The following is a 20,823-nucleotide window of genomic DNA, read 5'->3' on the forward strand; positions in this document are numbered from 1 at the left end:
CACGATACGGAAAACCTTACTGAGACGCCGCCGCCGCCAATCCCATCTCGGGGGATTCTGGAGATCGCCTCCGGCACCCTACCGGAGAGGGGAATCATCTCCCGGAGGACTCTTCATCGCCATGATCGCCTCCGGAGTGATGAATGAGTAGTTCACCCCTGGAATATGGGTCCATAGCAGTAGCTAGATGGTCGTCTTGTCCTTATGTGCTTCATTGTTGGATCTTGTGAGCTGCCTAACATGATCAAGATCATCTATCTGTAATGCTATATGTTGTGTTTGTCGGGATCCGATGGATAGAGAATACTATGTTATGTTAATTATCAATCTATTACCTATGTGTTGTTTATGATCTTGCATGCTCTCCGTTATTAGTAGAGGCTCTGGCCAAGTTTTTACTCTTAACTCCAAGAGGGAGTATTCATGCTCGATAGTGGGTTCATGCCTCCATTAAATGCAGGACGGTGACGAGAAAGTTCTAAGGTTGTGGATGTGCTGTTGCCACTAGGGATAAAACATTGATGCTATGTCCAAGGATGTAGTTATTGATTACATTACGCACCATACTTAATGCAATTGTCTGTTGTTTGCAACTTAATACCGGAAGGGGTTCGGATGATAACCTGAAAGTGGACTTTTTAGGCATAGATGCATGCTGGATAGCGGTCTATGTACTTTGTCGTAATGCCCAATTAAATCTCACAATACTTATCATATCATGTATGTGCATTGTCATGCCCTCTCTATTTGTCAATTGCCCGACTGTAATTTGTTCACCCAACATGCTATTTATCTTATGGGAGAGACACCTCTAGTGAACTGTGGACCCCGGTCCATTCTTTTACATCGAATACAATCTACTGCAATACTTGTTTTACTGTTCTTCGCAAACAATCATCATCCACACTATACATCTAATCCTTTGTTACAGCAAGCCGGTGAGATTGACAACCTCACTATTTCGTTGGGGCAAAGTACTTTGGTTGTGTTGTGCAGGTTCCACGTTGGCGCCGGAATCCCTGGTGTTGCGCCGCACTACATCCCGCCACCAACAACCTTCAACGTGCTTCTTGGCTCCTCCTGATTCGATAAACCTTGGTTTCTTTCTGAGGAAAAACTTGCTACTGTGTGCATCATACCTTCCTCTTGGGGTTCCCAACGAACGTGTGTGTTACACGCCATCAATCACCGGGAGAAGCCTGAACTCCGTACCGGTGATGCTTTACTTGATATGGTCAAGGACATAAAAGTAATATTTGGAAAGGGTCCTGGCGGCCAATCTGTTCCCAAAAAAAGGGCTTCGAAGAAAAAATCTGTTCCCAAAGACGTTGTTACCGGACACGCACCCATGTGGAAGAAAAAATCTATATTTTGGGATCTACCCTATTGGAAAGTCCTAGAGGTCCGCTCTTCAATCGTCGTGATGCATGTGACGAAGAATCTTTGCGTGAACCTGCTAGGCTTCTTAGGCGTGTATGGGCAGACAAAAGATACACCAGAAGCAAGGGAGGACCAGTATCGTATGAAAGTCCCAAAGAACAAGCAAGAACAAAATTACAAGACGGATACAGGGAGTCGCTTAAGTCCTGACAGCTACGCTCTTACCAAAGCAGAGAAGGAAATCTTTTTTGAAGTCCTTTACAGTATCAAGGTGCCGTCTGGATTCTCATCAAATATAAAGGGAATTATAAATATGGCGAAGAAAAAAATTCCAAAACCTGAAGTCGCATGACTGCCACATTATTATGACGCAGCTACTTCCGGTTGCACTGAGGGGGCTTCTGCCAGAAAATGTTCGAATACCCATTGTGAAGCTATGTGCATTCCTTAATGCAATATCTCAGAAGGTAATCGATCCAGCTAGTCTTCCAAGGTTACAGAAGGATGTGGTGCAATGTCTTGTTAGCTTTGAGTTGGTGTTTCCACCATCTTTCTTCAATATTATGACACATCTCCTGGTTCACCTTGTCGAAGAGATTGCCATCCTCGGTCCTGTCTTTCTACACAATATGTTCCCCTTCGAGAGGTTCATGGGGGTCTTAAAGAAATATGTTCATAACCGTGCTAGGCCAGAAGGAAGCATCTCCAAGGGCTATGGAACAGAGGAGGTCATCGAGTTCTGTGTTGACTTTATTCCTAACCTTAAGTCGATTGGTGTTCCTGAATCGCGACATGAGGGGCGACTAAGTGGAAAAGGCACGCTAGGAAGGAAATCAATGATATGTAGGGACGATATTTCTTTCACTCAAGCACACTACACAGTTCTACAAAGTTCCACCTTGGTGGCCCCGTATATCACTGATCACAAGAATATTGTACGCTCCGAATATCCGGGCGATCAAGACTGGATAACACATAAACATATGCAGACATTCGGCGGTTGCCTCCGAACACATCTCATTAATAACAACGCTATTGAAGATCAGTTGTACTTGTTGGCCGGGTCACCATCTTCGACTATACTGACTTTCCAGGGGTACGAGATAAATGGAAATACCTTCTACACGTTCGCCCAAGATAAAAAGAGCACCAACCAAAACAGTGGTGTCCGCATTGATGCAACAAACACTAACAGTGGGGAAAAGGAGACATATTATGGTTACATAGAGGAGATATGGGAACTTGACTATGGACCTTCTTTTAAGATCCCTTTGTTTCGGTGCAAATGGTTCAAGCTTGATGGAAAAGGGGTAAAGGTAGACCAAATTGTACGGAATAACAACGGTGGATCTCAACAATCTTGGTTACAGAGACGAACCATTCGTCCTAGCCAATGATGTGGCTCAGGTTTTCTATGTGAAGGACATGTCCTCCAGCATCAAGAAAAGAAAACATAAGGAAACGAGCTCATCCGATGAGCCAAAGCGTCACATAGTTCTTTCAGGGAAAAGAACCATCGTGGGAGTCGAGGACAAGACAGACATGTCAGAAGATTATAATAAGTTTGCTAAAATTCCGCCCTTCACAGTGAACATTGATCCAACCATCGCGTTAAATGCTGAAGATACTCCATGGTTACGGTCGAAGCGATCATAATGTATTAATTATTATCTTGTACCTTGATGAGCTCATATTGTGAAGCGTTTGTTGTGATATGTATCAGTAACATTGGTCGTTTGAACTAAATGCTCTTTCCTTCGAGAAGCTCCCGGAAGCCCTATTTAATTACCCAGAGGTACTGGTTGTTGGGTGTATATATACTAGCAGCTTCCGAGCGGGACTTGCGGGAAGAGTTACTCGGGCAAAGCTTCCGAAGATGTCTAAGACGGCCAGCCATCTAAGACATCTTCGAGAAGCTTCGCCGGAGAGGCTCTTTCCTTCGAAAAGCTCCTGGAAGCCCTCCTTACCCTGAGCTACTGGTTGTTGGGTGTATACTAGCAGCTTCCGAGCGGGACTTGCGGGAAGAGTTACTCGGGCGAAGCTTCCGAAGATGTCTAAGACGGCCAGCCATCTAAGACATCTTCGAGAAACTTCGCCGGAGAGGCTCTTTCCTTCTTGGTCGTTGCCTCTCAGGCTGCTCTCTCTACTCTCCCCGGAGGGGGCTATATATAGCAATGTGCCTCCAGATAATCCCCCCCTAGATGAGGCCACCCCAGATAAGGCAAACACCAGATAAGCCTCCCCCAGATTTAGCCCCCCATCTTTAACACCGGTTCAAGCCAGGAACCGGGATAAAAGGGGTATATATAATCTAATCCACCATCTTTAGCACCGGTTCAAGCCAGGAACCGGGATAAAAGGGGTATATATAATCTAATCCACCATCTTTAGCACCGGTTCAAGCCAGGAACCGGGATACAAGGGGTATATAAACTAAAGACAACGACTTTATTGAAATTTAACAAGATACGTTAATTAAACTTAAACTAAAACAACGACAACGACTTTATTGAAATTTAACATTAACTAAATTTAAACTAAAATAATAAGAACTTCTACTAGCTAGTTCTTCCACGCATACGTTGCTGCCCTCCTGGCTGCCGCCTCCTGGCTGCCGCCTCCTGCCGCAGCTCCTCCTCACGACGACGCTTATACATCTTCTCACTATCCAGATCCGCCACACGCGGCCGCTTATGCAGCTCCTGGAGACTCTGCCGCTCAAATGCTTCTATGGTAGCCGCTAGCGCCGCCTCCTCCCACTCCTCTATCTCTGCAAGCTGCGGGTCCACCTCATCCTCTGCTTCCCTCCTTGCTGCCGCCTCCTGCGCCGGCAGCCTCCTCCCACTCCTCTCTCTCCGCGAGCTGCGGGTCCACCTCCACCGGCGGCGAGTGCGGCTTTGGGGGCATTGTGCAATGGGCTAGGGTTTGGTGATGATCGAAGTGGGAGAGACGGGGACGTACTATTTATAGAGGGAAAATATCCCGCGCGGCGCCGTGGCGGGAAAATATACCGCGCGCCGTTTGCGTCGGGGCGGGAAAATCACGCGCGGCGTCATCGCGTGGCGGGAAAATATCCCTCGCGTCGTGGCGGGAAAATATCCCGCGCGGCGTCGTTTGACGGGAACCTACCACGCGCGCGTCGTGGCGGGAACCTATCCCGCGCGAAACACGCAAAAATGGCGGGAAAATACAAAAAAGAGCGAAAAAGGGGTCTTTTGCACCGGTTGGTGGCTCGAACCGGTGCAAAAGGGTCTTTTGCACCGGTTCCAGCCACGAACCGGTGCAAAAGGGTCGCAGTATAACTGCCCCCGCGCGCCCCTTCTTCTCCATTTCGCGCGAGGACTCTTTTCCTACCGAATTGCTGCCAAAATTTCCCGCGCCGGCCCGCCGCCGCCGTCGACCGCGCCACCCGCGCCGCCGTCTACCGCCCCGCTGCCTCCTCCGCGCCGTCCCCGCGGCCGCCGCCTCCTCCCGCGCCACCGCGCCGAGCCGCCTCCTCCCGCGCCGCCGCCGGCGCCGCCACCGCCGCGCCGCGCTGCCACCGCCCCCGCGCGCCGCCCCCTTCTCCCCGGCCGGCGCAGCCGGCTAAGGTGAGCCCCGGCCCGGCCTCCCCTTTGTTTTTTTTTCATTTTTTTTGTTTTAATTAGTTAGGAAATTTAGTAGTTCAATTAGTTAGATAAATTTGTTAGAAATTTATATGTTAGAATATTTGTTAGATAATATTTGTTAGAAATTTATATGTTAGAATATTTGTTAGATAATATTTGTTAGAAAATTTAGGGTTAGAAAATATTAGTTAATTTAGAGTTAGAAAAATTTGTTAGAAATTTATATGTTAGAAAAATTTGTTAGAAATTTATATGTTAGAAAAATTTGTTAGAAATTTATATGTTAGAAAATATTAGTGAAATTTATATGTTAGAAATATTTGTTACAAATTTATATGTTAGAAATATTTGTTAGATAAAAATGTATGTGTTAGACAAAAGTAGTAATATTTGTTACTAAGATATATATATTCATAAGTAATTTATTCAAATTCAATATTAGTTTGCATACGATGCCGCGCCCGCCGCGTCCTGGAGCTAGGACAATTTTAGAGGAGTTGCGGCAGTTGGGGGAAGTTCGGGACTGGGCTCCGCCGGGGTGGCACTGGGAGGTGTTATCTTCCGGGGCGCGCACCTTGGTGCGGAATCCGGGTCCCGTCGTCGATCCGGATATTCTCTGGTGGAGGTCTTATGGGCCACGTTCGTTTCAGAGGGAGCCGGCCCCGCCGGAGGTGGTAGCTCAGCGCATTGCAGCCGAGGACGAGCACGTTCGCCGTTACATGTATGCGTTAGACACCATGTATAGGATCGGATGGTCAGTTATGCAGGGATCTCATGTTAGCTATGCTCCCGTTACTGTTTCGTGGCTTTGGGTGTTCACCCGGCGCGGCTCAGGACCCGGTCGGCGCCGTTGAGAGGTTGTAGTGTGATGTATTAGGGACCGATCGAGCTATATGTGTAACTCACATCTTTGATTATGTATTGAGCATTATCCTTAATTTGCACTTATATATATGTGTAACTCTAATATTATTTTGATTGAACTTTGTTCTCGTAAAGTGCTTGAGGCAGGAGGACGGGAATAATTTATGCGGGTTCTACGTTTGCGAGTTCATCCGCCAGAATACCCACCATAAGAGGGACATTTTGGAACAACTTGATGTAAGTAAACAACATTCATGGCTTTATTTTATCACCTTCTGTTTCATTCACATACACACATATATATATTGACCACCGTACCTTCTTTAAATTATTAGATCCAACGGTTGCGGAACGGTCTTCTAGCAACCGAGCGTGTACGAGCAATTCAAGAAGAGCTGGCGGGATTCTTACTTGAGCAAGTCATAGCTCCAGACGGAGAACACTATGTGGCCGACATCCAATATCAAATTTGATGTAGACATATATATATATATATGTATATATATATATATGCATGAACGTGTGTCACTTTGATCGATATATGTAATATAATGGTTTCCTATATATATATATTATACCGTATTTCGAATGGGGCAGAGTCTCTGCCGCGGCAGCGTTTTAGTGCAATTCCCTGCCGCGGCAGAGTCTGCCGCGGCAGGGAAGGGCACTAAAATGCTGCCGCGGCCCAACCCTTTTGCACCGGTTCGTATTACTAACTGGTGCAAAAGCTCCCCCGCCGAGCGCCCCACAGCCGGCCACGTGGAGACCCCTTTAGCACCGGTTCGTAAGCGAACCGGTGCAAAAGGGGGGGGCCTTTTGCACCGGATGGTTTGCACCGGATGGCCATCCGGTGCATATGGCCTTTAAAAACCGGTGCAAAAGGCCATGTTTCCACTAGTGATTGATCCTGCAATGCAACAACTGTACGTATATAGGTAAAATCAGTCACGACAACTAAACAAGGTAAAAGCACAATCTTCTGATTGCATAGTATTGAGCTAGGCTATCGCAAAGTGGCGGTGTGATTCCTCCCAACTCTAAAGAAAGTGATCACCTGCACTCCAGAGTATGACACTGCTTAGTAGAGTAACTATGTACGAAGCAACTTATCGCATAGTAATACATTGTCAAGTCAGCATACATGCTATTCCGATTTTCATTGGAGCTAGCCAACAAAGTTGTCTACTTTCAAGTTTCAAACTAATAGCCAAAGAACAAACAAATTTAAAATGCTGATAAAGGTGAGTAATCGCATGCAAAATTACGTGATGGATGCAGCCGCCATACCAACTTATCATTTGTTAGCTTGTCGATATTAAATTAGAAAGGAAATGGGAATTACTAGGTGGATAAATATGCAGTATTGAGCATGCGTGTACTTGTAAATTTTCATGTGGTAACCCTCGTAGAAAAAAAAATCTCATGAGGTTCTTTTATTGTTGAGACCATGCACCATACGAAACCAAAATCAACGGCATTGTTCAGGATTACAAGAGCGCTCGCTTTTCCAGTGTTGTACTAGTGCATATTGATGAAACCAAAATCACAGCATTTCTTGCTTCACATAAGTTTAAAAGCTCACCAGCGCAGCTGCTACCTTGCTCTGCTGCCTCTGCTCCGCGAAGAACCTCGGCCACGCTGCTTAATCAGCTCTGAATGCCGATGCCGCTGCCGCCGTCGGCCGGGTGGATAACCGTGCTCACAGGGGCGTAGAGATGCTTGGTATACGGGGAATGGATAAGAGTGGTTAGACGCGCGCTGGCGGTTGCCAAATCACAGAGCAAACAGTGTCTGTGCATGTTGTACTACTTGTGACAGGCTTGCACATCAGCCGTCTAGCTAGTGTCGGAATGCTCGAGGCGTCGATTCTTCTCACCACGCAGGACCACGTCGGTGAAGATGCGGTAGGCGCCGCTTCGAGAGGAAAGGATCCGTGCGGACGTACTGCGGTGCGGATCCACACCTCGTCGGGGAAAAGCCGGCGAAGCGCCAACCAAGCACGCCTCCCGGGAGTCCGCGGCCCACGGCCATGGCCTGGAGCTCGCACGAGCGCGAAGGCTGACGGCGACCGGATCAGGAGCTCCTCCTCGTCGACACGATTTGGACGGAGGGAGGGGGGCGGCGCCGTGCGGGATCTGGAGGCGGGAGGGGAGGCAACCGTGGGATTTAGGAAACCAAACGGATTTTTCATACTATCTTTTTTTTTTTCGATAAAGAGCATACTACAACAGCCTAATGGCATAAAGGAAGCCAAAAAAGAGAGACGAATTACAGAAAAGAAAAGTCTCGCTACAGAGATCGATAAATTTGAAACAACAACACTGACACCACCAAGACAACACCAAAAGATCAGCTTCTCCATAAGCGACGGCTCCAGGAAGGAAACAGTGCACAAACACTGTCATCGCCCGATTATAGATCTTAGGTTTTCACCCTGAAAAAAGTCCTCCCTCTCAAAACAATGTCTTCAACAAGAATATTGCCAGACACAACCAATTAAAGCCAGACCTTGGATTTTCACCCTGAAAGATAGAACTCCAAACTTCTCCTGTGCAATCGCCCCCACATACAAGACGTTGTCTGAAATCACGAATATCCAAGCCAATTCCATCTCACCACCACGATCCGACCACCACTGCTCTTTCACCGATCTTAGCTTTCATGACCTTCTCCTCCAGCACCATGGAAAGAAAACGAGCTCCATGATATTAACAGCTAGCAGAGCTTCGAAGCGCTTCCTCTAAAACCAAACGGTCAGATTAAAATCATGGGTGCGCCCGACCGAAAACGCCCAATCCAGCAATCTTCAGGCATTGATCGCACAATAAATTTTACCGGTAGAACCTTCCAAAACACGACAATCCAACCAGCTCGGTGGGAAGAAGCTTCCGACGATCTAGCAGTTATGTTTACACGCTGTGTTCTTTCGATTCTTGTTTCATGTTTGTTAGCTCAAAATTCCGTGTCAATTTTCAGGTACTGGCCGTATCAGCGCATGGAGGTGCCCTGAACTCCCCAGACTGTCACGAGTGCAGTTGTCTGCTACAGCACACTTTTGTTTTGCTGGGATGGGATACAAGACACTTAACCAGCATCACGGCTGAGAAGCGCCAAACTGTGCGAGAAGATCTGCAGAGGTTGCACCAGCTGTTTCTGAGATCGGCGCCAACCTTGAGGACGCCCAAGGTACTTGTTCAGCCCAACGTAACTCTAACTGAGCGGTATCGTCGTTCATGTAAAGGAAACATGCTTCTCAAGTGGTTAAAAATTATGCTAGATAATAGGAAGATATATCAGCTCTGTCCCAAGAGTCAAAATAGTCTGTAGAAATATTAGCTAGATACGCAGTATTTGTTTATTGAGATGAATAGTGTACTTAGAGCATCTCCAACAAACACGCTATATAGGCCGCGCGGCATAAAAACGTCCGATATAGCGCGCGCGGGAGGGAATGAGGCGCTCCAGCAGGCGCGGTAAACGGCGCGGCGCTGTAAATTTTTTAGGGCGCGCGGCGTTTTGCACAAACCGGAGCGGCATATCTGGCGCGTCGGCTACAGCGCGCGACAACGCTCGTCCAAGCGCGAAAAAGCAAACGGCTGGAAATTTCCCCCCACCCGCGCCCGCGCCCTCATTTCCCCACCTACCGCCGCCGCCCCCGCTTCTGCGCGCCGCCGCGTCGTAGATCCGCGTCGCCCGCACCTCCTCCTGGCAGCGGCGGACGCTCCGCCGCACTGTGTCGCTCGCGCCGCCGCCAGCGACGAGTTGTAGTCGGCACTCCTTTTCCGCGGCCCCCTTCGCGCCGCCGTCGCGTTCTCCTCCGCGCAGGCGTCGACATGTCGTCCTCGTCGTCCTCGAGCTTGCTAGCAACATGGCGCGCCCATGGTGCTCGCCCATTTGCTCGCAAGGTATGAACCTCCGCCGGCCTCTATTACTCGCCAATTAGCTACAATAGTTCATAGTGAAGTAATTTCATACATATGTTTGTAGAGTTCATCATATGATTCATCGGATGACGAGTTCGACCAAGAAGAAGAGGAGAACATATCGATACTATTAGCATACCGCGCCGTTAAGAGGCCAAAATTTGGTGGATCGGTGTTCGGTAGACAGAAGTTGTGGAGAGAAAGGATTGAAGGGCATGAGAAGTTGATGCGGTCGTATTTCAATGAGAATCCGATTTTCCCCGAAAGCTATTTTCGGCGGCGTTTACGGATGAGTCTCAACTTGTTGAAGCACATTGCAATGGAGGTCACCAAATATGATCGCTTCTTTGAGCAAAGGAGGAATGCCGCCGGAGAACTTGGTCATAGCACATATCAAAAGGTGACCGCCGCCTTGCGTATGTTGGCATATGGTATACCGGCGGATCTTATTGATGATCATTTGGCCATGGGAGAGAGCACTTCTATCTTGTGTGTGAAGCGCTTTGTCGTTGCAATTGTCAATGTCTTTGGCTCCTGTAAGGGTATTTTACCCTTATCCATTATTTTGGTGACAATGACACCGTGCTAGTGTATTTGGACTAATACATGGCTACAAGATGATTCTCAGGTATTAGCCAAAGAGGTATAAAGGTGTATCAATGGAAGAAGAAGGCAATGGAGACCCCCACAATTCGACGAAAGAATCAACAGGATTTTCCTGTGTCCGTCGGTCATCGGCCCGGCTGGACCGCCACGGCACCGGCCAGCCCGGTCAGGACCGGCTCCGGCGCTTGTGCCATCCGGGCAGGATCCAGTAAAGGGGGCAAGCCCTCCGGTCGCCGCCCGGTCTCCAGCCCGGTTAGGACCGGCCCATCCGGTCACCAGCCCGGTTGGACCGGGCTACCGACCGGCTGCCCCGGCGCCAACCGGATTTCGCGCTTGTGCCATCCGGGCGCATTCCATTATGCCCAGAAGCCCCTCCGGTCAAGTTCCGGTCGCTGCTCCGGTTGAAACCGGCCGGCCCGGTCGAGTGCCCGGTCTGACCGGACTGTGCGCCGGCCGGCCCGGCGCCAAACCCGGTCAACCGGATTCCTCGAAGAAAATCTGATGTGGCAAGTTGACCAACGGCCATTTTTCGAAGAACACTATAAATAGGCCTTCTCCTACCTCTGAACAGTTAGGCAACATACTACAAGCTGTTCTTGAGCTCTCTCTCTCTTACTCCATTGCTAGAAACACCAAAAGCCTTAGATCTCCCTCCTCCTCCACCCAAACTCAAATCCCTCCGGGGAATCATTAGAGGAGGACCCGATCTACCGTTCTACCAAGCCAAATCTCATTCCCCCTTGTATTCATTGAGAAGCTTGCTTCCTAGGGTTCCTTGGAAACCCTAGGTGGGCAAGAGGAGTCCGGAAGCATCCGGGCTGTGGATTTGCTCCGGGCAAGATTGTGAAGGTTTGGAGGCTACCTCAAAGTCTACCACAAGTGAGTGAGCTATTCCTTCGTGGGATAGGCTCCGGAGAATAGGGTGAGCCTTCGTGGCGCGGGGAATCTTTCGTGGGACCTCCACTCCTCCAAACGTGACGTACCTTGTTGCAAAGCAAGGGAACACGGGAATACATCCTCGTCTCTGCGTGCTATCGGTTATCTCTAACCGAACTCCTTACTTGTGATTTAACTGCCTGTGAGAGCCTTCGTGCTCGAGTTAGTTGTATCCTCAAATAGGTTGCTTCACCTAGTTTGTATTAGGCTCATCTTTATATTCCGCAAAGCCTAATATTGCAAAGAAAGAATTAAAATTTGTAGAAACCTATTCACCCCCCCCCCTCTAGGTTTACCATCTCTATACTTTCAATTGGTATCAGAGCCTGGACTCTTATTAAGGGCTTCACCGCCTTAAGAGTGAGATGGATAAACTCTTCGAGGGTCTAGATGACGACTCTAACCTTTCGGTTAAAGAGATGAAATCTAGATTCTTGGCATATGATGCCGAGAAGAAGAAAAAGGAGGATGAGCTACAAAACCAAATGACAGAAATGACTGCCATGCTTAAGAACCTAACTGCGGGTGGAACTCCTAGTGGGGCTTCGGCCTCTAAGGATACCTACCATGATGTTAACCATGACTATCCCAGAAACACTTCACCCATGCCTCATATAAACCATAGTGGGACCGTTCCCCATTACGATGGAACTCACTTTCCACATTGGAAATCTGCTATGGAATCTCATATTCGCAGCTGCAGTGTGGAGCTATGGGAGCTCATTGTTCATGGACATCGGGAGCCACAAGATCCTACTCGGTTGACCTCCACCGAGTTCTACAACCGTCAACTCAATGCATCCGCACGTGACAAGATTAGAAGTGGCATCAACCGCAAGCTTCTTGATCAAGTCGATGACATTGTCTCCGCTAAAGAGTTGTGGGATCGGATCGTAGTACTCCAAGAGGGAACCGATTTGATCCAATCATCTCTTTATGAGACCGCAAAGCAAGAGGCCCACCAGTTCATGATTCGAGATGGAGAATCCGTATCCGATGCCTATGCTAGGCTTGGTGCTCTGAAAGTAAGGGTCAAGGGACTTGGTGCTGAGAAGTACAATGACGTCTTCGAGATGAACGAAGCCTTCATAAAATCCAAGGTCATTGCTATGATTGCCGTCAAACAAGAAGACACCAACCTTGCACTCAACTTGCAAATCATGACCAAGAGTGCCGATCTCAACTCCGATGATCTAGTCTCCTATGTGGCCGCCAATGAAAGCATGGCCAAAGCCGGAAAGAGGCTCAAGGCAATGAACCGTGTTGATGAAGCCTCACACAACCATGAAGCGTCACACAACCTTGCTCTCAAAGCTAGAGCCGACCATGGAAGCAAAGAAGACTATGAAATTGAAGAAGATGAAGAGATGACTTCAACTAGTGACATCACTACCGACTTTGCTTTCTTTGCCAAGAAGTACAAGGCAAAGTTCCCAATGTTCCTCAATGACAAGAAGAAGAAGAGAACTTGCTACAATTGTGATGAAGATAACCACTTTGCAAATGAGTGCCCTTATGAGAAAAGGGTAAAAAAGCCAAAGTTCATCAAAGGGGTCAAGCCAAGATTGAAGCCGAACCCAATCAACGATCGGTACAAGAAGAACAAGGGAAGAGCTTTTGTTGGGGCCGAGTACTTGTCCGATGAAGAAGAGGAAGATGAGGAGAAGGAGGCCGGAGTGGCCGGTTTAGCTTATTCTAAGCCCGGGTCACTCTTCACATATGACTACTCCAAAGATTACTCCACGGAGAATGATGTTGGCTCTTCCTTCATGGCAAGAACAACTCAAGATGATGACTCCGATGACTCTCCCTCCTCTACAATCATTGGCTCTTGTCTTATGGCAAGGGAAACCAAGGTAATGGAACCTCCACCTTCCCTATCTAGTGTTCTTGATGATGAAAACGAAGATCAAGAAGAATTAATTATGCTTAAGGAACTCTATGATGTTAGATGCACCCTTCGTGGTGAAGCTCTTGTCAAGTTTGATTTCTTGATGGACTCACTCAAAGAAAAGGATGAGTCCATTGAGGAATTAGAATATCAATTGAATGAGAAGGAACGGAGATTCAATCTCCTAAGACAAGAGCTAAAAACTGAAAGGTGCATATCTCAAGGCCTTAAGCAACAAATTGAAACTTATGAACTTGATAAAGTTAAGGACCTAGAAACTATTGATGGGGCTCAATTATTGACCCAAGAGCTCAATGCCTCAAAGGAGGAACTTGAAGTTGCTCATGCTTCTCTCACTAGGGATCTTGACCACCTTGAAAGAGCTAACAAGCTTGTCAAGGATGAGCTCAAGAAACTTGGAGAGAACCATGATCTACTTCAAGAATCCTACAAAAGGGCTCTTGGATCAATGAAGGATCCCATGGATGTTGAAAAGCTTGCTTGTTCCTCCATTTCCTTTACTAGTGAGCATGCTAAACTTATTGAGGAACATATTCGTTTACAAGAGGAACTTTCTTTGCATGTTGAGACCAATGCATATCTTGAGTCCTTGGTGACCAAATATGGTCTTGACTATCATCCTAATGAATCTTCTTGCGAGCAAGCATCTATTCTTGAGGAAAATGTTAGGCTAACAAAGGAACTTGCAAAGTTCACCACCGCCAAGAACAAGATGGGATTGGATGACCTCTTGAGTAAGCAAAGGTCAAACAATCAAAAGTATGGACTTGGATATGTCCCCAAGTCCCACAAGAAGAACAACTACAAGAAGGAGAAACCCGCTCAAGATAAGAACAAGAAGGTCACTAACAATGGCAAAGCCTCAAAGGGCAAAGCCACTAGTGGTGACCGCACGGGGCCAAACGATCACTATGCATTATTTGTTGATTATTATGGTGATGTCTATGCTAACTATGTTGGCCCTCCTAATGACTATGCTTATAGAGAGTACTCAATTTGGGTACCAAAAGATATTGTTGCCATTGCAAAGGAACCCATTAATCGATGGGTTCCTAAATCCTCTACTTGATTTTGTAGGGGTATTCCTCCGGTGGTCCAAAATGGGTGTTTGATAGTGGATGCACCAATCATATGACCGGAGGAAAAGGTGTGCTTGATCAATTCATTGAAGATATCAACAAGAAGTCAAGCATTACCTTTGGTGACAACTCAAAGGGAAAGGTACTTGGGTATGGCAAGGTAGCAATCTCTAAGGACTTGTGCCTTGAGACGGTTATGCTTGTTGAACACCTTGGCTATAACTTACTTTCTATATATCATCTTGCCGATGCCGGTTACAATTCATATTCCACTAAATATTATGTGCAAGTCTTTAGGAGTGACAATCTCAAATTGGTCCTTGTTGGATATGTGGAGAACAACCTTTACGTGGTTGACCTCTCGAAAGAGAGCCCCTCCTTCTCCACATGTCTAATGGCGGCCAAGCATGACGAAGGATGGTTGTGGCATCGCCGCCTTGGTCATGTTAACATGAGGAATCTTAAACAACTCCTAAAGGGTGAGCATATTGTGGGACTAACCGGCGTTTCTTTTGAGAAAGATCGTGTTTGTAGTGCATGTGTAGCCGGAAAGCAACTCAAGAAGAAGCATCCCATCAAGAGTATCGTTACCACATCTAGGCCTTTGGAGCTCCTTCATTTGGACCTCTTTGGGCCATCACATTATGATACTCTTGGTGGGAGCAAGTATGGACTTGTCATTGTTGATGATTACTCAAGATACTCTTGGGTCTTTCTCCTTAAGTCTAAGGACGAGACCCATAGAGAGTTCATCACCTTCGCCAAGAAAGCTCAACGTATGTATGAATCCGAGATCAAGGCAATTAGGACCGACAATGGCACCGAGTTCAAGAACTACACTATGCAAGAGTTTGTTGATGATGAGGGCATCAAGCATGAGTTTTCGGCGCCATACACTCCTCAACAAAACGGTGTTGTTGAAAGGAAGAACCGGACTATCATTGAGATGGCAAGAACCATGTTGAGTGAATTCAACTCACCCCACAACTTTTGGGGAGAAGCCATCTCTACGGCCGTCCACTACTCCAACCGGCTCTTCCTCCGTCCCCTCCACAACAAAACCCCATACGAGCTCCTTACCGGTAACAAGCCTAATGTCATGTATATTCGTGTCTTTGGATGCAAATGCCTTGTTAAGAACAACAAAGGAAAGCTCGGTAAATTTGAAACTAGAACCATAGAGGGTATATTTGTTGGATATGCGGAGAACTCTCACGCCTATGGATACTACAACCGGTCCTCCGGGACCATTGAAGTATCTTGTGACGTGGTGTTCTTGGAGGATAATGGCTCCCAAGTGGAGCAAGTTGTTCCATGTGTTGCAGGTAATGATGATGATCCATCTAGTGCCATCAAGCATATGGGCATTGGACACATCCGGCCCATGGAGGTTCATAATGATGATCAAGATGATGGAGTAGATGTTTCAAGCACGCCACAAGTGGAGCCTAGCTCAACTCAAGACGAACCATCAAGTGCAACTCAAGAACCATCCTCTACTCAAGATGAGTCTCAATCCGAAGAACAAGAAGAAGATCCTCATTCCATGGAGCAAGATCATGATGACGATCACGAAACATCCTCAACTCATGATCAAGCTCAAGTGGTCCCTCATGATCAAGTATTAGCAAGAGATGAATTCATTGATCATGAAGGAACCGTTCAGAAGATCAAGGCCGCTACAAGGGCAAGTGACATGAAAGTGGATCAAGTCCTTGGTAGCATCTCAAGAGGAGTGGTAACTCGTAGACACCATGCATTACTTATCACTTATTGTCAACATCATGCTTTTGTGTCTAGTTTTGAACCACTTAAGGTACATGAAGCCTTGGTCGATCCGGATTGGGTAATTGCCATGCAAGAAGAATTGGAGTGTTTCACTCGTAATGAAGTATGGTCTCTAGTTGAGAGACCCAAGGATCATCGCATCAATGTCATTGGGACCAAATGGGTATTCAAGAACAAGCAAGATGAGAATGGCATTGTTATACGAAACAAAGCAAGGTTAGTGGCGCAAGGGTTTGCCCAAATAGAAGGTATGGATTTTGAGGATACCTTTGCGCCGGTAGCCCGTCTTGAAGCTATTCGTCTTTTGCTTGCATTTGCATCTTTCCACAATTTCAAATTATATCAAATGGATGTGAAAAGTGCATTTTTGAATGGTCCCCTAAAAGAAACCGCATATGTGGCTCAACCCCCGGGTTTCGAAGACCCATGCCGACCCAACCACGTGTATTTACTCCATAAGGCACTCTACGGTCTCAAGCAAGCTCCACGTGCTTGGTATGAGTTCCTTAGGGATTTCTTACTACATGATGGGTTTTGCATGGGTACGGTCGATTCCACCCTTTTCACCAAGCGGGTTAAAGGGGGTGGCCTCTTTATATGTCAAATATATGTTGATGATATTATCTTTGGTGGAACTAACCCCAATCATAACAAAGCTTTTGAGCTATTGATGACTAGGAAATTTGAGATGTCCATGATGGGAGAGTTGAAGTTCTTTCTAGGCTTCCAAGTGAGGCAACTTGCAAAAGGCACCTTCATCTCTCAAGAAAAGTATGTGAAGGACATGCTCAAGAAATTCAACATGACCAATGCGAGTCCAATGAAGACACCCATGCCCGTAAAGGGGCAACTTGGTTCATGTGACGGTGAGAAGGATGTGGACATAAAGGTATACCGCTCCATGATAGGATCCTTGCTCTACCTTTGTGCCTCTAGGCCGGATATCATGCTAAGTGTAGGGATGTGTGCTCGTTTTCAATCCGCTCCCAAGGAGAGCCATTTAGTGGCGGTCAAACGGATACTAAGATACCTTGTTCTCACTCCTACTCTCGGGCTATGGTATCCAAAGGGGTCAACCTTTGAACTCATTGGCTATTCGGATTCCGATTGGGCCGGTGATAAGGTTGATCGGAAGTCTACCTCCGGGGCTTGCCAATTTATTGGCCGGTCATTGGTGAGTTGGTCATCCAAGAAACAAAACTCCACCGCCCTATCCACCGCCGAAGCCGAATACATATCCGCGGCATCTTGTTGCACTCAATTGTTATGGATGAAGCAAACCTTGAAAGACTATGGTGTGTCTCTTGGTACGGTGCCTCTTCTTTGTGACAATGAAAGTGCAATAAAGATCGCCAACAACCCGGTTCAACATTGTCGCACCAAACATATTGACATTCGCCATCACTTCCTACGTGATCATGTTACCAATAAGGATATTGATCTCACTCATGTGGGAACAACCTACCAATTGGCGGATATTTTCACTAAGCCTTTGGATGAAGCCCACTTTGTTAACTTGAGAGGAGAACTTGGTATTCTTGATCCTAAAAACTTGGATTGATTAACTTCTTGCACTATATTCTTGCATTTATCTTGCTATCTAGCTTAGAGGCATAGCACATATGGGGATAGTCATCTTACCATGTCTTGGTATGATGCATACCTATGTGTGCAACATAAATAGACCCAATATCATTATATGGACCCAAGCATGTCTCTTCGAGGTCTCATGACATTTGCGCTTTCACATAGGGGGAGTAATCCCCCGCCCCTCATTGAGCCTTCATTACAACTTGATTTGACTATATAAGGCCAAATGATCTTATTGCAAAAACTATTTCAAAATGCTCTTATGATTCTTGATATACTTCGAATCATGCCCATTGTAGCTATTTGTATCTTGTTTGCATTTTCACTCCAATGGGTATGCCTAGAGAACTTTGTGTTTTCCAACCCCATGTCTATGCTCATCTCATCATCGTCTATCTATCTATATGTACATGTCATCATCTGAGCATTCATACACATTTACACAAAGAATAGGGGCAAAAAGAGGCAAACTAGACAAAGCTGGGCAAAAAATGCCTGGCCGGTCTCTCGGCCCGGTTGGACCGGCCTTTGCGCCGGGCCAGCCGGCTCAGCCCGGTCGACCGGGCGCCCGACCGGCCGCGCGGCCTGATATGTGTTTGAGGGGGATACCCCTTGGGGTCATCTTCCTCATTCTTCCCCAACTCCCACACCTCCATGGCTGGCGCCCTCAGCACCTCCACCATGATCTAGGCACTTCCCACCACAAGAACCTCCCCAAACTCCACCACACCATAGATCGGGCCCCTTGGAACATCTCCACCGAAGGATTTGGTCCCTCTCCAACTAGTTTGGGAATTTTTGGAGTTCTTGGTTTTCAAGCCCTACCTCGTGTTCTTCTTGCTCCCTTGATCAAGGAGGACAATGTCTTCGGGTAATGTACTCTCCTTTCCTCCCTAATCTCTAGTCCTCCTCACACAGTGCAAGTTCTTGCCAAAATTTGAGGAAATCTTAGGGTTAGGGTTAGGGTTTGCAAGTCCTCATGCCTTTAGAGTGTCTCTCAACACAAAGCACATACTCCACTCTATTGCTATAGCATGTACTCAAGTTTTTCGAGTTTTTGCATGAATTTGTGGTAGAAAATCTGGGCAAACATCACAAATCATCACCACCCGGTTCATAGCCCGGTCAACCGGCCATTCAACCGGCCGGTCCGGCGCGCGGCCCAGTCAACCGGATTTTCGACCGGCTCGCCCGGTCTGCAGTCCGGTCGGACCGGCCTGTGCGCCGGTCTGCCCAGTTTTTCGCACAATCTCATCAATACACTTGGATATATGCTATGCTTTCTGGTTTCTCCCTCATTGATGACATGTACACTTACCTCTTTGCTATCCTCGCTCTATTTTGCTGATTCACAGGTGATGAATGGAGTGATGAGGACCGTGGCACTGTTGCCAAGCGAGGGAGGCACTCAGGGGTTCCACCACGGCGCTCTACTGGTCGTGCTCCTCAGACTACTGGTGGCAGCTCAGCTGGAGGCCGCACCAAGCACACTGCCCAGAAAAGGAAAGATAAGCACGCTGTACAAGGAGATGATGAGGAATTGCCAGACTTCAATGTTGGCGATGTCCATATTGGTGCATGGAAAAGGCTTCGAGAAACCAATCACTATCGCTTTGAGGCTCCCACTTACACCGGGGGCGACAAGTTCTTCTGGACCCAGAGTCAGCAGAGGATGTGGCATGAGTACTATGACTCCCGAGAGCACATGAAGAATGGCTGCATTGTTATGCCCAAGGCTGTCAAGGATGTTATTGAGATGCATGCAGCCACCACACATCGGTTTGTGGTTGAGACTTTGAAGAACATGGGGTTGTATGAGCTTGTATGTCTGACGCCTTCTGATGGATGCTATTGCCCACTCTTGGTAAGGCAATTCCACTGCACTGTGTACTTCCATGATGATCCAGCCCGTACCATGACATGGATGACAGGCAAAGAGAAGTACTCCTGCAACTATCTTGACTTGTGTGAAGCCCTTGGGTTTGGTGGAGGTCGCGCTCACGGTTTCAAGCTTTACTCTCAGCAGAAGTTCAACAAAGGAGACATTGCTTTCTGCTATCCTCGGGAGCCCACCGCTCGTCCTCCCACCATATCTGGCATGTTCTACTCCTATCTCCTGCTTGCCAAGTTATTCAGAGAGTCTCTCATCAGCAAGTCAGGCGATACAAGTGAATGCCGAGGATATCACTTGAACTTGATGTACTACTGCAACCCTGAGTACCGGCGACGCATTGATGGATGTGATCTCATCTACTCTGAGCTGAGGAGATGTGTTCGCGACAGGATGACCCCGAACTATGCTCAATACATCCAACTTCTCATCAACAAGGTTGTGCCTGCTCCTCTCAATACGCATGGTGAACGGGTCAAGATGGAAGCATTCAAGGTTCCTGTCCAAGGTGATAGACCGGATGTCCCCGACATGACACCTCCTGAGCGCCGGTCCAAGGAGCGCCATGATCCTACTAGCTCCAACTTCACTCGGCGCCCGCAGCATGGTATCTCTAGGTTCTTCTCCTCCATGTGGCAGATGTGCAAGAATACTAATGATGTTGCACATCAAAGCCTTGCTATGACCCAAGAGACGAGAAGGCGCCAGAATGAGTACATGGCCACTCGGAATATCACTTTTCCTTCTCCTGGCCCTGAGTTGGAGCCTGTTCATGCACCTAACTGGGAGATGCCTCCCCTCACTGATCAGATGTTCCAGAACTTTGATCCTACATGGTACGGCTTTGGCGGTCCTCCTCCTCAGCCTGCTCCTGTCCCTACTGATGATGATGATGAAGAAGATGAAGGTGCTACTGATACGCGTGATGATGGCGAGAGCTCATACTCCGTTGGGCATGAGATCTTCTGATGGGTGCGCTAGCATCTCTCCTCTTTTTCTTCGCCTTTTTGGTGTTCCGATGCCAAAGGGGGAGAAGAGAGTAGAGTCTAGGATTCACGGGGTGTTTCTTTGATTGCCACAAGCCATGGGAGTTGCTTTATTTGGATTTTATATGGCTTGTGCTTGTTTACTTTGAGTATTTCAAGAACCATTTGCTATTTCCAATAATTCGTGTATGGATGTGTATGGACGACTATTATGTGTGCTACTCTATGTTAGGATGATTATGTGTTCTATGCTTATATAT

At 47.3% G+C, this 20,823-nt stretch overlaps 1 long non-coding RNA gene across 1 annotated transcript; it reads right to left on the minus strand.

The window, feature by feature from the left end:
- Nucleotides 1-6,765: 6,765 nt before the first annotated feature.
- On the minus strand, nt 6,766-8,053 carry LOC139835423 (uncharacterized). The gene is made up of 2 exons (XR_011751192.1): nt 7,435-8,053; nt 6,766-6,906 (listed from the first exon to the last, which is right to left on the minus strand). It is a non-coding gene; the product is annotated as an uncharacterized lncRNA (long non-coding RNA).
- Between the last annotated feature and the right edge of the window lie 12,770 nt (nt 8,054-20,823).

The sequence above is a fragment of the Lolium perenne genome, chromosome 1, assembly GCF_019359855.2.
Source record: "Lolium perenne isolate Kyuss_39 chromosome 1, Kyuss_2.0, whole genome shotgun sequence".
NCBI lineage: Eukaryota > Viridiplantae > Streptophyta > Magnoliopsida > Poales > Poaceae > Lolium > Lolium perenne.